Source organism: Oryx dammah, unplaced genomic scaffold (genome assembly GCF_014754425.2).
Source record: "Oryx dammah isolate SB20612 unplaced genomic scaffold, SCBI_Odam_1.1 HiC_scaffold_2, whole genome shotgun sequence".
NCBI classification, from domain to species: Eukaryota; Metazoa; Chordata; class Mammalia; order Artiodactyla; family Bovidae; genus Oryx; species Oryx dammah.
Genome location: NW_024070186.1, coordinates 53,569,923 through 53,592,239, shown reverse-complemented (window position 1 = coordinate 53,592,239; position 22,317 = coordinate 53,569,923). Strand labels below are relative to the sequence as shown.

Genomic DNA, 22,317 nt, shown 5'->3' with positions numbered 1-22,317 from the left:
TAATATGCACAGGTGTAGTTATTTTGAAAGCATCTGCCCACAATGCGGGAGACCTGGGCTTGATCCCTGGGCTGGGAAGATCCCCTGCAGAAGGAAATGGCAACCCACTCCAGTACTCTTGCCTGGAGAATCCCATGGATGGAGGAGCCTGGTAGGCTACAGTTCATGGGGTTGCAAAGAGTCGGACACGACTGAGTGACTTCACTCACTCACTCACTCATCCTACATGATATTCTTTGAGATTCTTGGATATGTGCTTTAGTGTCTGACATTAATTTGGGGAAAATAGTCATTCTTCTTTCAAATATTGCCTCTGTTCCTTTCTTTTTTCTCCTTCTGGTGTTCCCAGAAAGGAATGTATGTTATACTTTCTGTAGCTGTCCCAAAGTTCTGGAATATTCTGTTCTTTTGTTGTTGTTCTACTTGCTTATCAGCTGAAGAATTTCTACTTTTTTACATCCTCAAGCTCAGAGATTCTTTCCTTAGCCATGTCCAGTCTGCTAATGAGTCCTTGAAAGGCATTCTTCATTTCTATTATAGCATTTTATTATTCAGTATTTCCTTCAAGTCTTTCTTAGAATTTCTATTTCTCTGATTTACACGTCCCATGTGTTCTCTCAGGTTGTCTTATTTTTTTTTCATTAGAGCCTTCAGCATATTAATGATAGTTGTTATCATATCTGGGTCTGTTTCTGATGCTTGCTATGTCTCTTCAAATTGTGCTTTATGCCTTTTATTATGTCTTATATTTTTTTGTTGAAACATTGATATGATATACTGGCTTAAAGGAACTTCAGTAAATTGGCCTTTATTAATGTTGTTATAAGATGTAAGGGGAGAGGAAGTATTCTGTAGTTGTATGAGTAGTTTCTCTGCAATTTGATTAGCCTGTCCCCTGAACTGTGAACTTTACTAGTGCTTCTCAATTTATTATCTTCTTCCCCTCACCACTTTAGATGATACATGCTAGAGGGGCCTACAGTTTGGTATTTCCTTTTTCCCAGGTTGGTTAGGCTCTGATAAAACCTCAGTAAGTTAGGTGTTGATAAGATAGTTTTGCTTGAGGGTAGACCTTGTTAACAAGAACACAATGCCATGGCATATTTCAAATTGGTTATTTTCTTCTCTCCCTACCAAAAACTGGAGGGATTTTTTTCTGATCATCACTGTAAGAACCTGGAAGAGCTCCTACAGATGAACTCACACAAGTGTAAGAGCACCTCTCTGTCTGGGTTCCACAAGTGTTGTTAACTGTCAAGTTTGACCAGTTTGAGCCTCCAGCAATTGCCAATTACAGTTCAGGTTTCCTACTCTGATACTGATTCCTTTGGTGGTTTCTGTGTGGAGATTTCTACTCTCAGTTCAGTTCAGTCGCTCAGTCGTGTCCGACTCTTTGCGACCCCATGAATCACAGCACGCCAGGCCTCCCTGTCCATCACCAACTCCTGGAGTTCACTCAGATTCATGTCCATCGATTCACTGATGCCATCCAGCCATCCCATCCTCTGTCGTCCCCTTCTCCTCCTGCCCCCAATCCCTCCCAGCATCAAAGTCTTTTCCAATGAGTCAACTCTGCATGAGGTGGCCAAAGTACTGGAGTTTCAGCTTTAGCATCATTCCTTCCAAAGAAATCCCAGGGTTGATCTCCTTCAGAATGGACTGGTTGGATCTCCTTGCGGTCCAATGGACTCTCGAGAGTCTTCTCCAACATCACAGTTCAAAAGCATCAATTCTTCGGCACTCAGCCTTCTTCACAGTCCAACTCTCACATCCACACATGACTACTGGAAAAACCATAGCCTTGACTAGATGGACCTTAGTCGGCAAAGTAATGTCTCTGCTTTTGATTATGCTATCTAGGTTGGTCATAACTTTTCTTCCAAGGAGTAACTATGTTGTTATTCTTTGTATCTGTGGATCTGTCTCCAAGTTGGGGAGTAGTGCTTTGTCCTGTGACCTAAGTTCTTAGCCTTAGGTAAAATGTGTAATGGCACCAGCAATGTCTATCTTACTGGCTAGTATGTTGAGCTAAATATAATGCTGAAATGAGATGTTTTAATTGCAGCTCAGTGGCTTCAGTGAACTGAAATATAGTAGAATTGAAATTGACCTGATATTACTTATGGCTCCAAATAATCCACAGTCTTCTAAACCTACTAGACGCTTGAATGGTTTGTAACATATCAAAAACCAAAAAATGAAATAATCTACCTTAATATCTGTCAGCACATTTCTAACTGCAAGTGAGTAAATAATGAATGGAATCTTAAGAGCCATTCTTAAAAATATCTGTGAAAGTGAAAGTCACTCAGTCGTGTCCGACTCTTTGCCACTCCATGGACTATATAGTGATAGTGAAGTCGCTCAGTCGTGTCCGACTCTTTGTGACCCCATGGACAGTAGCCAACCAGGCTCCTCCATCCATGGGATTTTCCAGGCAAGAATACTGGAGTGGAGTGCCATTTCCTTCAGGAGATCTTCCCGACCCAGGGATTGAGCCTAGGTCTCCCACATTGTAGGCAGATGCTTTACCATCTGAGCCACCAGGGAAGTCACTATATAGTCAATGGGATTCTCCAGGCCAGAATACTGGAGTGGGTAGCCTTTCCATTCTCCAGGGGATCTTCCCAACCCAGGGATCAAACCCAGGTCTCCCACATTGCAGGCAGATTCTTTACCAGCTGTAGGCATCTTTTAAAATAGTTCCAAATGATCATTACTTTCTGATATCAATGCCCTTGTATAATCTCTTCCCCTTGAGTATGGCTAGACGTATGTGAAAGAAAAGGATAAGTCATTATTTTATCCAAAGAACATTAGACAGACACATATTTAAATCACAGATGAGGCTTTTTGCATCAGCTTTCTGATGAATTGATACCAAATATTTGCTTGATAGCTAAAATGCAGCAGAGATTTTTCAGAAGTGGCTTCCTCTGAGTCTGGTCTTTCACGATTTCCTGAGAATTCAGTTCCCTTTCTGACATATTCTAATGCTGCTCTAAGCATTTAATTTGCTATATTAAGTCATTTCCAGTTAAAAGATGTCAGTAATTTATATGTATATGATGAAACAGTAATTGATGAACACTATTTTAGCATGATGAAGAACAAGAGATTTCCACAAAAATGCTAATCTGAGTAGTGTGAAATATGGAGTTACTTGCAGTGATCCCATACTTTGGGCAGAAAACTCTGAAAGTCATTTTTTATCTTTCCCATTTTGTACTCCATGATTTCATAAATCTGATGGTGCCGAAAGATTTTAAACTTGACAAGAAGAGGCTGAGTGTGAGAAATTGAGATGAAAATATTTTAAAAGCCCAGGGAGAGGGGAAGAAGAAATAGTCTGTCCAGGGTACTTGTTGAAACAGTAGTGAACAGCCATTTAGGTACCACTGGGATGAAGATTTGAGCCTTTCTGATCATCATAAGCAATTGACAGAAAAGACCATTGTTGAGTAAGTAAGAAGAAACATTTCAAACTGTTCAATATATCTTCTGTAGACAAATGGAAGCTTCAGTAAAATGTTTTATAAAGTCTTTTGATCATACTTTTGAGAAATGGAATATTTCTGGCCATATCAGTAAACAAGGATGTCACAGTCATCAGTGGTTACAGTCCTCCATTGTGAGCAGGTGAGCCCTAATGAACTCAGGAAGAAGGTCTGCCATCTAGCAGCCATTAGACTATAGCCATTCCCTGCGGTGATCCCTGAGGAAACTCAGGATATGAAAACAGGATGCTGGTCCAGATAACTGAAGTGCATATCAAAACAATGATTTCAGTGAGTCCAGACTCTTGAATCTTCCCATACATAGAAAAAGCAGTAAACTCCTCAACTTGGGATATCTGGTTTTCTTTAATTAACAATAATCTTTTGATATTCAGACTATCTACCCTTTGTTGTAAGATTTCTATATAACCTATCTCCTCCTTTCAGTTTCTCTGAGTATTTCCCTAAGGATCACATGAGAGGCTGCCTCCTGGGTATAAGTCCTAAAATTCCCCATTAATAAAACATAACTCTCAACTTTTAGGTTGTTAATATTTTTCCTCAAATTGACACCTCCTTAGATAGATAGTCATTCTTACTAACTGGGGCACTACTTCAAGATTTGGTTAGGTTTTTGGAGATGATAACCCCACAATGTTGTTTAACCTACTAGAGTTATGTATTGGATTTTAGGTATATAGACTTGTTTTACTTAGTTAACTTCTCAGTGAAATATGATGATTTTCTGTTCTTATATTTATAGAGACACTGCTGCTGCTGCTGCTGCTAAGTTGCTTCAGTCGTGTCCGACTCTGTGCGACCCCATAGACAGCAGCCCATCAGGCTCCACCGTCCCTGGGATTCTCCAGGCAATAACACTGGAGTGGGTTGCCATTTCCTTCTCCAATAGAGACACTATCACTCTAATTTATAAGAACTTTTTCTTAAATGCATGCAAAATTTATTTGTAAACTTTAATGCTTCTTATGTACATTTTTTTAACATGAACTCTTTAAGGGCAAAACTATTCTAGTATTTGAAGCACTTTTAGTATATACAAAATAAGTATTTGTTAAAGATGTGTTAAATGAATAAATAAATGCTCTGAAAACAGCTCTTTTATGAGAAAATCCTGAGGAGGCAGATTTACATGCTCTTTCACTGTCCAGAGTTTTGGTTTAAAAATTCATTTCTTCTAAAAGCATAGGCACATTCTTTCCTTCATAATTAATATTACATTTCCAAATTAAAAGCCATGATATTTCAGTAGTCCTAGTGCCTTGATGACCATTAAAAGAATAGCAAGAAAATGTATAAGTGCTGCATTTCAAATTGTGTGCAGTGAGATTAATTTTTTGAATCAGGAAATATAGTCTTTTATGGATGGATTTTATCTTTGTTAATCTAGAACAACTCGCCCATTTGTCTATATATCTCTGTCTATTTTCATTATAAATGCATTCAAAGACATATATTTAATATATTAGTTCTTAAGAATAAATTTTAATCGTATATTCAAATGCACTATATGTAAAGGAAGGAATTGTTCTGTACTACATATTCAATCACTTCAAGAATTTTTACAGATAAAAGCAGCACAACTTTTAAAGAAAACAAACTTGCAGACAATTTTTCACAATGATAAGGCATGAAAATAAACCTAATGAAAATAATTCAGATGACTATAATAATAAACGAGCATGGTGAAAATAAATATCTAATGCCACCTAATTTAAATTTAAATTTAATATTCAGTGACATATAGACACAATCCTAAATAATTAACACTTATCAACAAAGATACAAATACTCATTTAACATCTTCACATATTTAAAAGAGCCATTCTGAAACTGCATCATGTTTAAGCTGGAAAAAAGAGCGATTTTGTACCAAATAACACAAAATGGCTCTTTTTGAGCTCCCCATCAAACATCACATTATCACATTTTAAGCAAGTTGTTTTGAGTGCATTGCAATAGATTCAAAAGAAAACTTGAGCTGCTGATTCTGCTAGACATTTGAAGTCTAGGATAAAGTGAACCTAGACTTTTTAGGTAAATAGAAACAAAACAAACAAGAAACACAAGCAAGAAATTTTCCAAGATACCAGTGTATTTTCTCAAATAGGGATATTTGTTTGTTAGCACTGAAGAAATATTAAGTATCTATCCTGGACAAAGCACTGTGCTAGGTGTCAGAGCAAGGTAGTAATGGTTTTGTTGACTAAATTTTAAAAATCATTTTTGCATATGATGTGAGATATAAAAGATGCTTACTTCTTGGAAGGAAAGTTATGGCCAACCTAGATAGCATATTAAAAAGCAGAGATATTACTTTGCCAACAAAGGTCCATCTAGTCAAGGCTATGGTTTTTCCAGTGGTCATGTATAGATGTGAGATTTGGACTGTGAAGAAAGCTGAGCACCAAAGAATTGATGCTTTTGAACTGTGGTGTTGGAGAAGATTCTTGAGAGTCCCTTGGACTGCAAGGAGATCCAACCAGTCCATCCTAAAGGAGATCAGTCCTGGGTGTTCATTGGAAAGACTGATGCTGAGGCTGAAACTCCAATAATTCGGCCACCTCATGCGAAGAGTTGACTCATTGGAAAAGACTCTGATGCTGGAGGGATTGGGGGCAGGAGGAGAAGGGGACGACAGAGGATGAGATGGCTAGATGGCATCACCGACTCGATGCACATGAGTTTGGGTGAACTCCGGGAAGACAGAGAGGCCTGGCATGCTGTGATTTCCAATTGCAAAGAGTCTGAACGACTGAGCAACTGAACTGAACTGAACTGAACTGATAATTCAAAGTTCATTTTTACTTACATATAGTGATTGAATTGTTTAGAAAACTTTTGTTGAAAGACTATTTTTTTAACCAATGAATTGTCTTTGCATCCTTGTCCAAAAACAATTTTATGTACAGTGATGTACTGGGATCTCTATTCTGTTCTATTGATATATTTGCCTATATTTTTACCAATAATACACCGAATTGCTATAAACAGTCATGAAATAAACCTTGCAATAAAGTAAGTGCTCTCTTCTAACTAGGTGCTTCTTTTGGAATGTTGCTTTGGCTATTCTACTAACAGCTTTTCCACATGAGTTTTAGAATCAGCTTGCCAATGCCTCTAAAAAATTAAATATTGATTTGAATTGTATTGAATCTATAGGTCAACTAGGGAGAAATTGTATAACTTCTGTGTCAATTCTAAAATCAATCATTTCTCCAAGGACATTTTGTTTCTGTCATTGGAGATAAATATTGGAAACTAAGATGTGGGTGCCAAGTTTGTCATTGCTTCTAGGTCCTCTCAGCTGTCAGAGCAAGAAAACATGTATGTGTACTAACTCATGTATATATATATTTTTTTTCCTTTTTTTTTGCTTTTTAAAAAATGTTTTATCTTTTTTGTTTTATTTATTTATTTTTATTTTTTACTTTACAATACTGTACTGGTTTTGCCATATATTGACATGAATCCACCACGGGTGTACCTGAGTTCCCAATCCTGAGCCCCTCTCCCACCACCCTCCCCATATCATCTCTCTGGGTCATCCCAGTGCACCAGCCCCAAGCATCCTGTATCCTGTATCAAACCTAGACTGGTGATTCATTATATTGATCTCCCTTTCTCTTCCTCTCTCTTTCTCCATATACATTTGTATTTCAAACTTGCCTTCATGCTGATATCTCCAACTGTTTTGTTGTTCAGTCACTAAATCACGTGACTCTTTGCAACTTCATGAACTACAGCATGCCAGACTTCCCTGCCCTTCACTATCTCCCAGACTTTGCTCAAACTCATGCCCATTGAGTCAGTGATGCCATCTAACCATCTCATTCTCTGTAGTCCCCTTTTCCTCTTACCCATAATTTTCCCAGCATCTGGGTCTAATCCTTACCATATGATTCATCCTGCCTTTTGCTCATTTATTCATCCTTTTGGTAATCTGTAAACGTTCCCATAATAAATCTGGCTCCCATCATCCACTAAGTATTTAGTTAATTATTTGTTTCAGTATACAGGTATAGCAGTTTCAGAATTGCTAATTGTACCACCATGGGAAACAATTAAACAACCCTATCAACTAAAGTACAATATTTATGTCCAGTCCTTTTTACCTTTAATTTTTCGGATTGCTTTCATTTCCAAAGTTACTTAGGTCACAGTCTTTATATCAATTTTTTTCTTACTATTTCATACATTTATGGTACAACTAGTTTTTTTTTGTTACAGTTTTCATTGCATCCTGGGATTTCCCCTTGTTCCTGAAACATTTTATATAATTTGCATATGTTAAGGTTCACTCCTTATGCAATAAAGATCAATGGGATTATCCAAATAAAGAATGTCATGTAACCACAATTGGAGTATCATAGTTTATTTATAGAATATTTTCACTTTCCTGTGCTTCACCATTCAGCCCATCCGTAGTAACAGCCCCCCAGCAAACACTGATCTGTTTAACATCTCTATATTTTTGCCTATTCTAGAATGCCATATAATTCAAATCACAGCATACAGTCTTCTCAGAATGGCTTCTTTCAAATAGCAATATGCATTTAAATTTCACCAAAGATTTTACATGAATTAATAGCTAATTCTTTCTACTGCTCTGTAGTTTTTCATTTTAAGGACACTGACTGTAGTTTGCTTATTCAAAACCCTACTGAAAGTCATAGTAATTATTCCAAATTTTGGGCATTAAATACAAATCTGATATAAACATTGAATAGTTTAGTGTGGATAACCTGTTAGGGAAATAATGAGTGATATGATATGACTGGAGAAGGTAATGGCACCCTACTCCAGTACTCTTGCCTGGAAAATCCCATAGATGGAGGAGCCTGGTGGGCTGCAGTCCATGGGGTCGCTAAGAGTCAGACAGGACTTCACTTTCACTTTTCACTTTCATGCATTGGAGAGGGAAATGGCAACCTACTCCAGTGTTCTTGCTTGGAGAATCCCAGGGATGGGGAAGCCTGGTGGGCTGCCATCTATGGGATCGTGCAGCGTCAGACACGACTGAAGCGACTTAGCAGTAGCAGCAGCAGCATGATATGATTATATTTAGTTTCATAAGTGAAAGTGAAAGTGAAGTCACTCAGTCGTGTCCTACTCTTTGTGACCCCATGGACTGTAGCTTACCAAGCTCCTCTGTCCATGGGATTCTCCAGGCAAGAATACTGCAGTGGGTTGCCATTTCCTTCCCCAGGGGATCTTCCCGACCCAGGGATTGAACACGGGTTGTCTTCCAATTATTCATTCCCAGCAGCAATGAATTAGAGATCCTGATATTCTAACATTGATTGACTTTTGAATGTTAAATCAACCTTGCATTCTTGGAATAAATTCTACTTAGTCATGAAGTATTACCTCTTTTGTATAATCTTGCATTTGATTTGTTAAAAATGTTTTAGAATTATTGTGTGTCTATATTCATAAGGGGTTTTGGATTGGTTTCTTTTTTCCTAATGTCCTTGTCTGAATTTGTTTTTATAAAATAATGATTCATAGAATGACTTGAGAAGTAGTCTTTCTTTAATTTTTTAGAAAAAATAGATCTAGCATAGGATTTATTTATTTTATAAATGCATGGAAGAATTCACCAGTGAAGCCATTTTAACCTGAAATTTTCTTTATGAAATGATTCTTAACTGTAAGTTCAATATCTTTAATAATGTGCTCATGATTGGCCATTTCTTACTGTCTGCTGTGTTTTAACCAAATTTTAGTTAGGCTTTATTCCTTCTTCAGTCCAGCTCAGTTCAGTCACTCAGTCATGTCTGACTCTTTGCGACCCCATGAATCACAGCACTCCAGGCCTCCCTGTTCATCACCAACTCAGAGTTCACTCAAACTCATGTCCCTTGAGTCGATGATGCCATTCAGCCATCTCATCCTCTGTCGTCCCCTTCTTCTCCTGCCCTCAATCCCTCCTAGCATCAGGGTCTTTTCCAATGAGTCAACTCTTTGCATTAGGGGGCCAAAGTATTGGAGTTTCATCTTCAGCATCAGTCTTTCCAATGAACACCCAGGACTGATCTCCTTTAGGATGGACTGGTTGGATCTCCTTGCAGTCCAAGGAACTCTCAAGAGTCTTCTCAAACACCACAGTTCAAAAGCATCAATTCTTTGGTGCTCAGCGTTCTTGACAGTCCAACTCTCACATCCATACATGACCACTGGAGAAACCATAGCCTTGACAAAACAGACCTTTGTTGGCAAAGTAATATCTCTGCTTTTTATATTTTTCCTTGTTTTAATATAAATTTATTTATTTTAATTGGAGGTTAATTACTTTACAATGTTGTATTGGTTTTGCCAAGATGACCCAGAGGGATGGTACAGGGAGGGAGGAGGGTGGGGGGTTCAGGATGGGGAACACATGTATACCTGTGGTGGATTCATGTTGATGTATCTCTGCTTTTTAATATGCTATCTAGGTTGGTCATAGCTTCCCTTTCAAGGAGTAAGTATCTTTGCATTTCACAGCTGCAGTCACTATCTGCAGTGATTTTGGAGCACAAAAAAATTAAGTCTGACACTGTTTCCACTGTTTCCGCATCTATTTCCCATGAAGTAATGGGACCAAATGCCATGATCTTCATTTTCTGAATGTTGAGCTTTAAGCCAACTTTTTCACTCTTCTCTTTCACTTTCATCAAGAGGCTTTTTAGTTCCTCTTCACTTTCTGCCATAAGGGTGGTGTCATCTGCATATCTGAGGTTATTGGTATTTCTCCCAGAAATTTTGATTCCATCTTATGCTTCTTCCAGTCCAGCATTTCTCATGATGTACTCTGCATAGAAGTTAAATAAGCAGGGTGACAATATACAGCCTTGACGTACTCCTTTTCCTATTTGGAACCAGTCTGTTATTCCAAGTCCAGTTCTAACTGTTATTCCTTCTTCAGTTCAGTTCAGTCACTCAGTCGTGTCTGACTCTGCGACCCCATGAATCGCAGCACGCCAAGCCTCCCTGTCCGTTACCAACTCCTGGAGTTCACTCAGACTCACGTCCATCGAGTCCGTGATGCTATCCAGCCATCTCATCCTCGGTCGTCCCCTTCTCTTCCTGCCCCCAATCCCTCCCAGCATCAGAGTCTTTTCCAATGAGTCAACTCTTCACATGAGATGGCCAAAGTACTGGAGCTTCAGCTTTAGCATCATTCCTTCCAAAGAAATTCCAGGGCTGATCTCCTTCAGAATGGATTGGTTGGATCTCCTTGCAGTCCAAGGGACTCTCAAGAGTCTTCTCCAACATCACAGTTCAAAAGCATCAATTCTTCGGTGCTCATCCTTCTTCACAGTCCAACTCTCACATCCATACATGACCACAGGAAAAACCATAGCCTTGACTAGACAGACCGTAGTTGGCAATGTAATGTCTCTGCTTTTGAATATACTATCTATGTTGGCCATAACTTTTCTTCCAAGGAGTCAGCATCTTTTAATTTCATGGCTGCAATCACCATCTGCAGTGATTCTGGAGCCCCCAAAAATAAAGTCTGACACTATTTCCTAATTCCTTGTTACCAAACCTGTGTAAGTTATAAAAAATGGAACATGCTGCATCATCTACTTATCCCAAGAATCAGCTGATCCCAATGAGACGTGTTTCTTCTCTGACTTCATTAGTCATTTCCTCTTGCTGCCCAACTTTCCTTTAGCACATCCTGCTTGACTTTGATTATACATTCCTACCTATGATAGAAAAGTCATTTTTCTATTTAATTATGGGATTCTTGAAGTTTTCTGATATTAGGGTATTCCCTCAATTGTAATAGACTTTTTTTTGGGGGGGGAAGATATCTCCCTAAATTCAAATGTATTAACTTGATATTATTGATTTATTCACATTATTGTTGAGTCACCTTTGAGAATTTATGTTCTTTAAGTGTGTCCATTTCATAAAGGCTATAGGATATTTTGTATTATGTATATATTATGAAAAATTATAATTTTCTTATAGTATTTAAATATTTTCATTTCAATATCTGTAGTATCTGTAATCATTTCACCTGTCTCATTCCTTGTATTGCTATTTATTGTCATTTCTCTAATTTTTTTACTTACTCTTATTTTATTAATTATATTGACCTTTTGGAAATAAATCTTTTGAGATTACTGATTTTTTAAAAAATTACTTCTCTATTTTCCAGATCTGATATTTATTTTTTCTTTTGTTCTATTTGGGGTTTAGTTTTCCCTTTTAGAAAAAGTTTTGTTTAGAGAAGCTGACTTCATTAAAGGGCATTCATGTTTTCCTGGTTTTGCATACTTAGGATTTTTTTTTTTTTGATGCCAAGAATTGTTGATTTTACTTTAAATTATGCTGAATAGTTTGTATTCCTATGAATATTCTTGACTTTTGTTCTGGGAGACAGTTTAGTTACTTGAAAACTGTTTGATACACTTGGCTTTTAAGACTTGATAAGATGACATAATCAGATTTTATCAAAGAGCTAATCATTCCACACTGCCAAGAAAAATTTCCTCTAAATACTGCATCCAGTTCCCCATGAATTATCAAAATTTTCCAGTCTGACTTTTGACAGTTGGCACTATTCCTGGTACTATATAAGATATTGGTACTGTTTTCTCTAATATTTTCAGGTATTCTTTTTCCTGGCTTTAGATAATTTCCTGAAATATATGAGGTATCAATATTGTCTGGGTACTTAGGGGTTCTGCCACAGTTGTCTGGAGTCCTATCTCTGAGAGGCTCTCTTTGCCTGATACTCTGTCTTGCAAACTCCAGCCTCCCTGCTTCCTCTAGACTCCTAAGTCTTCAACTCAGGGAATCTGACAAGCTCCAACTGACACCTCTGTCTTTGACTCACAGCCTGAAATATTTCACAAAGCAATAAGCTGGTACAATCATTGTTTTCCCTTCATTTGATATTTAATTCTACTTTACAATATAAAGAGTATTAATAGAACAATTAAAGTAATAATTATGCAGTGAACATAACTTTGGATAAAGCAATAAGAAAGGTTAGACAAGCTTCATTAAAGTAATCAAATATAATTAAACAAAATGCCTATAGTTAATAAATATGTATAAATTAATTTGATTGTATTATTTAAAATTGCTTTGAGAAGGCAATGGCACCCCACTCCAGTACTCTCGCCTGGAAAATCCCATGGACTGAGGAGCCTGGTAAGCTGCAGTCCATGGGGTTGCTAAGAGTCGGACACCACTGAACGACTTCACTTTCATACATTGGAGAAGTAAATGGCAACCCACTCCAGTGTTCTTGCTTGGAGAATCCCAGGGACGGGGGAGCCTGGTGGGCTGGCGTCTATGGGGTCGCACAGAGTCTGACACAACTGAAGCCACTTAGCAGCCTCAGCAGAAATTGCTAAGATGGTGAAAGACCTAGACAGTGGTTAGCAGAATTAGATGGTCTCTATGTATTTAAAATCAGCTTGAGAACAATGTATTATTTCATGAAAAATTTTTCAAGCACAAATTTGATATTTAAAAATCACTGATGAAAATTTTTTCAGTAAATCTTAATAAATGCATTTGTTTTTCCAAATTAAAATCAAGGTCTCAAAAATTAACCACTAGGCCCTTTATATTTTCTAGTCTTATTTTTTTCCTGTCAACTCACTTAAGGATGCTGAGTTAAATAATGTCTTTTTTAAATAACCAGGGCTTCCCTGGTGGCTCAGAGGGTAAAGCGTCTGCCTGCAATGCAGGAAACCTGGGTTCAATTCCTGGGTCGGGAAGATCCCCTGGAGAAGGGAATAGCAACGACTCCAATACCCTTGCCTGGAAAATCCCATGGATGGAGAAGCCTGGTAGGCTACAGTCCATGGGGTCGCAAGGAGTCGGACACGTCTGAGCAACTTCACTCACTTTTGTAAATAACAAGTAAGTTAAAGCCTATTATCTTTAAGATATTAAATTGTATTTAGTTTTATTTTTTAATTTAAGATTAACTATTTGAGACAGTCAATCTACTGATAATTTTTTTTTCTAGTGGATTTTGGTGAATGTCTAAAAATGTCAAAAAAGAGCCATGGTCAAAAATATCAAAATTTCAGTTGTAAGGAGCAAAGGAAAGGAGATATTTACCAGTATGTAAAATCATTAAAATGTATTTTAAAATGTCAAATAATCCAAGATGTTTCACTTTATTATGAACTGTTATTATTATTGTCTCCCTGAAACATTTCTTTTCACTATTCAACATTTGGAAAAGTTAGACCAAAAATATGTTTGTTGGGTAAATGGTCAAATCAATAAATAAATGCAGCTTGGTTGGACTGCGTATTTCATCTTAAAGTGCCGTAATACAAACAAAAGTCATAGGAGTTATTAAATTGTCAATAAAACCAAATTATATTTCAATAGAGGCTTCAGAAATTAATATCATATTATTAAAAATGTATAATTATATATTACAAATATTACATAATAGAACTATAACTAAGAAGAGTATCGATTTTACCTGTTTTTTCAAAACAATAATCATTACAATTTATTAATAACTGTTATTGGTTACAATTATATGCTATATTCCTTGCTAAATAGGATATTGAAAGAACTTCACAAACCTACCATAAAGCCATTTAACAGATTACTGAACTCTTATCCAATAAGAGTAAAGGAGTGATTTGATAGTGCATTACTTCCTATGAAATAAAACTATGAAAATCACAAGAACACAAATCAACTTTAATGTAAATGGATATATTTAATCCTATCTCTTCATAAAGACATACACTTCCAAAGAGGAACTCTGCCTATATTTATACCAATAATACACTTTTCTTGGTATATCTCCTAGAAAACAATGTTTACAAGTGTGGTATAGCTTCTGAAGGAAAATGTGATGGTAGTAATGTTATTATTTTATTGGAATTTTTTGGTCCATATATATAGCAATACCCAGGGATGGAAATGGGAGTCACTGATTCTGAGAAGCTTAGTAACTTGTGAAAGTGAAAGTGAAGTTGCTCACTAGTGTCTGACTCTTTGCGACTCTGGACTGTAGCCTACCAGACTGCTTCATCCATGGGATTCTCCAGGCAAGAGTACTGGAGTGGGTTGCCATTTCCTTCTCCAGGGAACTTGTAGTAAGTAGTATAAATAAGAATGCGACAGATGTGGAATTTGGATACATGCCTGAGACATTGAAACTCATACAACCATCTACTTATTCAAAGTTCCTTGTCTGTGTTAAAACAAAAATATCTCAGAGACAGGAAAGCTGATTGTTCCAAATCACATCAAAAAGTGATCAGCTACCTCAGCTGTCACTAATGAAGAGATCTATGAAGTCAGTTGAAATTATTGAAGGTAATTTTCTTTCCTGTCATTTCTCCTCACCACCATCTGGTGAAGGTATAAAGAGAAATCCTCACAAATGTTTGGGTGTTTTTATAGGTATACATATGGAATTTTTTCAAGTTTGCTTTCCACCAACTTTGATTTATACTCAGCTTTAAAACATATTGAGTCTTATTCTCCTCTCACTAGCAGAAGGGAGCTGCTGCCATAAATCCTTGATACTGCCACTTACACAAAGAAAAGGACTGTTCTGGATTGCATGACAGATATAATACCAGCTCAGGGGCAGGAAAAATGTGATGGGAGAATTCTCTAGTGTCCTCTAGGCAAACAAAAGTATGGAATAGGCCTTTCATTACCAAGGAGAAATTAAGCTAATTCATTTGTAGTGCTAAAATTGTACAATGGAAAAACATTATTTTCAAAGATCTAGCCATAAACAAAACAAATAGAACATTTTTTAAACCAATAGAATCCAAGTACCATCAATTACAGCTGCTCAGAAATAATTATATTTGCAATCATATTCTACATTTATGATGCATATCAGTTTTTCTCATTTATAACAAAGAAATAGGAGTCTGTATTTTCCAAAGCATTAAATAAACTAAAAAAAAACAAAAAAACAAAAAAAAAAAAACGAAGGTCTGATGAACATGACTTAGATCATGTTTAAAATTTCAATATGATTTATGAGTAAATACAGAGTACATAGTTTATCACAAAGTACTACATAGTTTTTAGGTGCATCTGCTGCTGCTAAGTCACTTCAGTTGTGTCCGGCTCTGTGCGACCCCATAGACGGCAGCCCACCAGGCTCCTCCGTCCCTGGGATTCCCCAGGCAAGAACACTGGAGTGGGTTGCCATTTCCTTCTCCAATGCATGAAAGTGAAAAGTGAAAGTGAAGTCGCTCAGCCGTGTCCGACTCTTAGTGACCCCATGGACTGCAGCCTACCAGGCTCCTCCGCCCATGGGATTTTCCAAGCAAGAATACTGGAGTGGGTGCCATTGCCTTCTCCGTTAGGTACATCTAATTATTATTAATATTATTATTTAGACTCATTGGAAAAGACTCTATGATGGAAAAATTGAATGCAAAAGAAGAGGACAGCAGAGGATGAGATGGTTAGACAGCATCACTGACTCAATGGGCATGAACTTGAGCAAACTCTGGGGATATAGTGAAGAACAGGGAAGTCTGGCATGCTGCAGTCCATGTAGTTGCAAAGAGTCAGACATGATGTAGTGACTGAACAACAGCAAAATTGTTATTTATTCCCTGAGAGGTGGCAAAGATCATATGTATGCCAATGTAATTTTGGGTCTGGATGGTTGGCAAGATTATGTGGTTATGAGAAATACATTATATTTTAGATAGAAAAATGATAAGATTATTTTATAAAAAATGCACAGATTGTTTCAGCTATAATAAGACATCCTAGAAAATATGCTTATAAAAATATTCCATAATACTCAGTGGATTATATTTGTAGAAACTTTTGTTTTTTTTAATAGACTCACTGGAGGGCAGTCACTGAGAAAAGTTAAAACTAATACATATATTAAACTTTGCTCTAGTCTCATTTAAATTCAGACAAAATAATCAGTATTGAGTAAAGGAAAAATGAAATTCCACTCATTCTTTAGTATTTTCTGGTCTTCTTATTTTTGGTTATGAATTGTAATTTCATCAGGTTTTTAGGCTAATTCTCCAATAACTGACTTAACTGCAAATCCTCTTAGGCAAAGATATAGGTTTAGAAAGGAAATTTATAATATAACTGGAATAAGGTGATTTCTAAGTTAACCTTTACTGGATATCCTGTGAAATCTAGAATATTCATAATGTCATTATATTTTCTAGCAAATATAAATTAGTCATTATAAAAATGCTAATAAAACAATTCATGCTATATGTTTTGTTTAAAGAAATCCAAACTGTTCACTTTAATCTGATTTATGGTGGAATTTAACGGCAATAGCTCATAGTGAAAAATATGAAAATAAAGATACTGCATATAAAAAGAGTAAATAATTTGGGTTTTTTACATTTCAACAAAAATATATACTCCTCATGATCACATAGAATATCAAAATGGAAATAATGCAAGTTCATTTCTTTCATGTTTATAGTTACTGTATGATCACTTTTTTTTTTTTCAAATATATTGCTTACATATAGGAATATGTAGGCCCACAGTATTGGAGACAAGGGTCCAAACAATTGTAAACTTGCTCTTGAAAAAAAAAAAAAAAACATGTAGTTGAGTGTGAGGCTGTGTTGGAGGATTACTGTAACTGTTTTCAAATTAACTTCCACATAGAATACAATAAATTTATTAACAGAAAAGCAACAAAATACACTATTTAAAGTATATATATATGTATATAATTTTGCACAATACAAGGTACTTCAGTAAAGCATGCATAATAATTATAGAAGAATGCCTAAACATCAGTATGTGCATGAGTTAAGTAGAAGAAACAGAAACCACTTAAGGTAACAAGCATGAATGATTTAATATCAGTGTTGATATATGTAACATTAATTTTAATATAAAAAGTGTTAACTCAGACCAGAAAAGAGTTTGGGGGAACTATATTTTATCTGTTTTTTAAAAAAATTGCTAGTACAAGGCTTAATAAATAGAACACACTTTGGGGGCTTCTCTTGTTATAATTTAAAAGTCATAATAAAACAACGCACATATTTACTACCTACTTGCAAAGCAAACAACTTTGTCACTTTACCCTTGTTCCACCACTGCTAACAGATGAATTATACTTTGGTACATGTTTGTGTGATGCAAGTTCAACATTGAAATTATATTTCATTCAAGCATTCTCTCTCATTTTATAGCATAGGTATTTATTGATACAACATTTCTAATTAGGATCTTACAAGACCATGCATTAGCCCAAATGGCTTCTATTTTTGGATATCACTCAAATGCAAACATACTATGAGCAGATACATGCAATCTGATTACTCTGTTTTTCTTTCTAGTGTAGTTATGTCCAAACATTACATACTGTGAAGCATGTCATGATTTGTCTCCTTCAGCTTTCATTCTCTTCCTTTTAGTTTGAAGAGATGGCTATATAAAGGCTATATATCATAGGTATCCCCACTTCTGGTTTTCTGGCTGGTGCTAGATTTTGATAACAGTTGCACTCACATGCAGCTCAAAAGAGAGATATTAGGCAGAGAACATTTTGTTGCTTTTATGTTTCTTTATGGTGACAAGCATGGTTATACAAATGAGAGTTCTTTGCAAAAACATTATGATTTCTGCATTATAGTGTTGTTAATGACTACAAATAATTTGGTGTTGATGATGTCTTCTTGATTTTACAATACAATTTTTTATATTTTTGGTGATTGATATGTCCATTCTCTACCTTCCCAGGTGATGACAGGAAACTGTAGCCATAGCATAGGCAAGTTTGTATTTGAGTATAATTTCATGGTGTTTTAACAGATATAGTGTCATCTAATTCAATGTGGTATTGATCTGATGTCTTTCCTGGAATCCCATTCTAGTGTTTTACTTCAAATTTCCAATATCTTTATACACACCAATTCTTAAATCACTTATGCTTAAGTTACCTTAAGTGGTTTATGTTTCTTGCACTTAATTGTAATTCATTCACATTGGCTCTTTAAACATTCTGCTAAAACGATTATATATGCTTTTATGAAATGCATTATGTTGTGTAAAATCATGCACTGAAAACAGAGCTTTGGGGAAGACTGGGTTAGGAAAAGACCAATAAATGCTGGAGAGGGTGTGGAGAAAAGGGAATCCTCTTGCACTGTTGGTGGGAATACAAACTAGTACAGCCACTATCAATAACAGTGCGAAGATTCCTTAAAAAACTGGAAATAGAACTGCCTTATGACCCAGCAATCCCACTGCTGGGCATACACACCGAGGAAACCAGAATTGAAACAGACATATGTACCCCAATGTTCATCGTAGCACTACTTATAATAGCCAGGACATGGAAGCAATCTAAATGTCCATCAGCAGATGAATGGATAAGAAAGCTGTGGTATATATACACAATGGAGTATTACTCAGATATTAAAAAGAATACATTTAACTCAGTTCTAATGAGGTGGATGAAACTGGAGCCTATTATAGAGTGAAGTAAGCCAGAAAGAAAAACACCAATACAATATACTAATGCATATATATGGAATTTAGAAAGATGGTAATGTTAACCCTGTATGAGAGACAGCAAAAGAGACACAGATGTATAGAATAGTCTTTTGGACTCTGTGGGAGAGGGAGAGGGTGGGATGATTTGGGAGAATGGCATTGAAACATGTATAATATGATATATAAAACAAATCGCCAGTCCAGGTTTGATGCATGATACAGGATGCTTGGGGCTGGTGCACTGAGATGACCTAGAGGGATGGTATGGGGAGGGAAGTGGCAGGGGGGTTCAAGATGGAGAACACATGTACACCCATGGTGGATTCATGTTGATGTATGGCAAAACCAATACAATATTGTAAAGTAGTTAGCCTCCAATTAAAATAAATAAATCTATATTAAAAAAAAAAAGAAGAAGAAAGAAGAGAACTGACACTGGCTCCCAAAAAGGAGAAAAGGGAAAGGAAAAATATTTTTTAAATTGTACCGACCCAGAAATGAATGCTCAGATGTTAACAAGAGACTGTTTACAATAAAATCCTCAGGTTTGCACCTGAAAAAAAAAAAAAAAAAAAAGACCAACCAAACTTATGCAATTTTGTGACAAGAACACTAGCCAGAGCAGTAATAATACTAATAAAACACCATCATGATTTATAATATATATTGTATTTCTAATGAATGCAGATGTACCATAACAAGTAGGAGACTTTACCTTTTATTGAAAAGAGTAAAGGTAGTTTGTTGGAAAGTTTAAGAAGGTCAATGGCTTTCAATTATGGAAATGAAGAACAAGGGTTGTCAACATTGCCAGAAAATTCACATGGAAAAGTAGTTGGAGAATTTTCATTAAATTATCCAATGCACCAGATGGATAACTCTGGTTTGCATTGTGTTAAGCTCATGTCGAGTAAGCCAAGTGGAAAACTACAGTGTGATTATTTTGCTCATCACTATGCTCTATGACTTATAGAGAATTCATGTATTTTACAAATATTTTCTATTATTTGAAAGAACCAAACTTTAATTTGCTGGGAAAATATATGTTATATAGACTGATAAATATTATTAATCATATCTGAGATAATTTTCATTCTTGCAGAAATGATGTATATCTTTTGATTTTAGTTAATTTTATTTTTTCCTTCATATTTTACTAAAACTACTGATTATTGTACACATGTGTGTAACTGTGGGTATTTTATATACAAATTTTATTCAAGGATTATTGTTATTAAAATGTGTATTTCTAATAAGCCAAAAAAGCTGATACTGTATGAGATCTGACATGTTTGAGGTCTTTCTCAAACATCATCTTATCAGAGACAATAGGGATGATTGGCTGCTCTGAATTGTGGTGTCATTTCTCTCTGCAGTCCCCAATGTTTGTGACTTCACTTATGAGAATATGAAAGGATTCAGGGGATATTTTGCAAAAACTTACCAGTTCTTTACTGAGTGTATCATATCTTTTCTTTATTTTTTGATTTAGTAGCAAACCAAAGTAAAACTAAATCAAGTTGAATACAAGTCGTTATTCTCAATCCAAATCAGACTTTGTACCCAGATGCTGGCTAGACTTACATGCAACTTCCCAGATATTCTAAACATCTGCATAAATTAGGAAGAAACTTAATCTCCTGGGTACTATAATGTACAGCCTCTTCTCAGACTAAAAACAGTTCAACTTAGAAGAGCCAATAAATATTTACCATTTTTGTAACTGATACTCCTACTGCCAACTTTACAGTAAGTAGGTAATGTCTAAACACTGACAGTGACTGAAATCCTTTGGCTTAAAATTATCCTGCTATGAATTTCATAGGAGTGGATTTTAAGGCATTTTTTTTAAATCAGTGAACTTTTTTCTTATATTACTTATCACATTGTGAAAATTTTATTATACAGTTAGAATGAAATATTACATTTTATTTTCTATCAACACTTACATAAGAAGGCTTTCCTGGTGGCTCAGACAAGAAAGAAGTTGCTTGCAATGCAGGAAACACTGGTTTGATCCCTGGTTTGGGAAGATCCCCTGGAGAAGGGGATGGCATCCCACTCCAATAATTTTGCCTGGAGAATCTCATGGACAGAAGAGCCTGGCAGGCTAGAGTCTATGAGGTTGCAAAGAGTCAGACACTACTGAGTGACTAACACTAACACTGCCTAACTTACCTAGGAAAATAATGCATTCTGATTGATATGTTTGTCCACAGATTTATGATTATAATAATCTCAATGATGAGTTAAAGCTATTTTAAAAAAAAGTTCATAAATTCTAAGTGACTAATCAATTTTGCATTATTCCTTAAAATATAATAGACAGTCTAGTGAAGTGGACAGAAGGTGATCTGTATCATTTCAAATGACAGATAGTGTTTTTTTCCCAAAAGATAACAGTATGTAAAATTTATGCAGATTATTCATGTGATAGCTCAATGAATAATAACATGGAAAATATATGGAGGTTATACTGGTGTTATTACAAGTTTATGCATATTTAAATATTCTCAAATATTAAGTTTTTGAAATTACTACATGCTTTCTTTCAGATGGTGATAACATATAGAGTGTGTATGTTTCAATTATTAATATGTCAACTATCTTACCTTTTTAACTGTCAGTCATTTAGAATTTTTAAAATTATGTCCTTTCAAAGTCATAGTTAAGCATTATTATTAAGGGTCTAGTATTTACATGGATTTATAAGTATCAATATTTTATTTTTATAGACATTCATATGCAGTGCTATTAGGGGTTCCTGACATTGTAAAGGAGTCAGGGATCAAGACCATCACCATGGTAAAGAAATGCAAAAAAGCAAAATGGCTGTCTGAGGAGGCCTTACAAATAGCTGTGAAAAGAAGAGAAGTGAAAAGGAAAGGAGAAAAGGAAAGATATAAGCATCGGAATGCAGAGTTCCAAAGAATAGCAAAGAGAGATAAGAAAGACTTCCTTAGCGATCAATGCAAAAAAATATAGGAAAACAACAGAATGGGAAAGACTAGAGATCTCTTCAAGAAAATCAGAGATACCAAGGGAATATTTCATGCAAAGATGGGCTCAATAAAGGACAGAAATGGTAGGGACCTAACAGAAGCAGAACATAAGAAGAGGTGGCAAGAATACACAGGAGAATTGTACAAAAAAAGAATTTCACGACCCAGATAATCATGATTGTGTGATCACTCACCTAGAGCCAGACATCCTGGAATGTGAAGCCAAATGGGACTTATAAAGCATCACTAAGAACAAAGCTAGTGGAGGTGATGGAATTCCAGTTGAGCTATTTCAAATCCTGAAAGATGATGCTGTGAAAGTGCTGCACTCA

At 35.8% G+C, this 22,317-nt stretch overlaps 1 long non-coding RNA gene across 1 annotated transcript; it reads left to right on the top strand.

The window, feature by feature from the left end:
- The first annotated feature begins 3,146 nt into the window (after nt 1-3,146).
- On the top strand, nt 3,147-21,831 carry LOC120869071. The gene is made up of 3 exons (XR_005722421.1): nt 3,147-3,158; nt 12,882-12,884; nt 21,742-21,831. It is a non-coding gene; the product is annotated as an uncharacterized LOC120869071 (long non-coding RNA).
- The last annotated feature ends 486 nt before the right edge of the window (nt 21,832-22,317 follow it).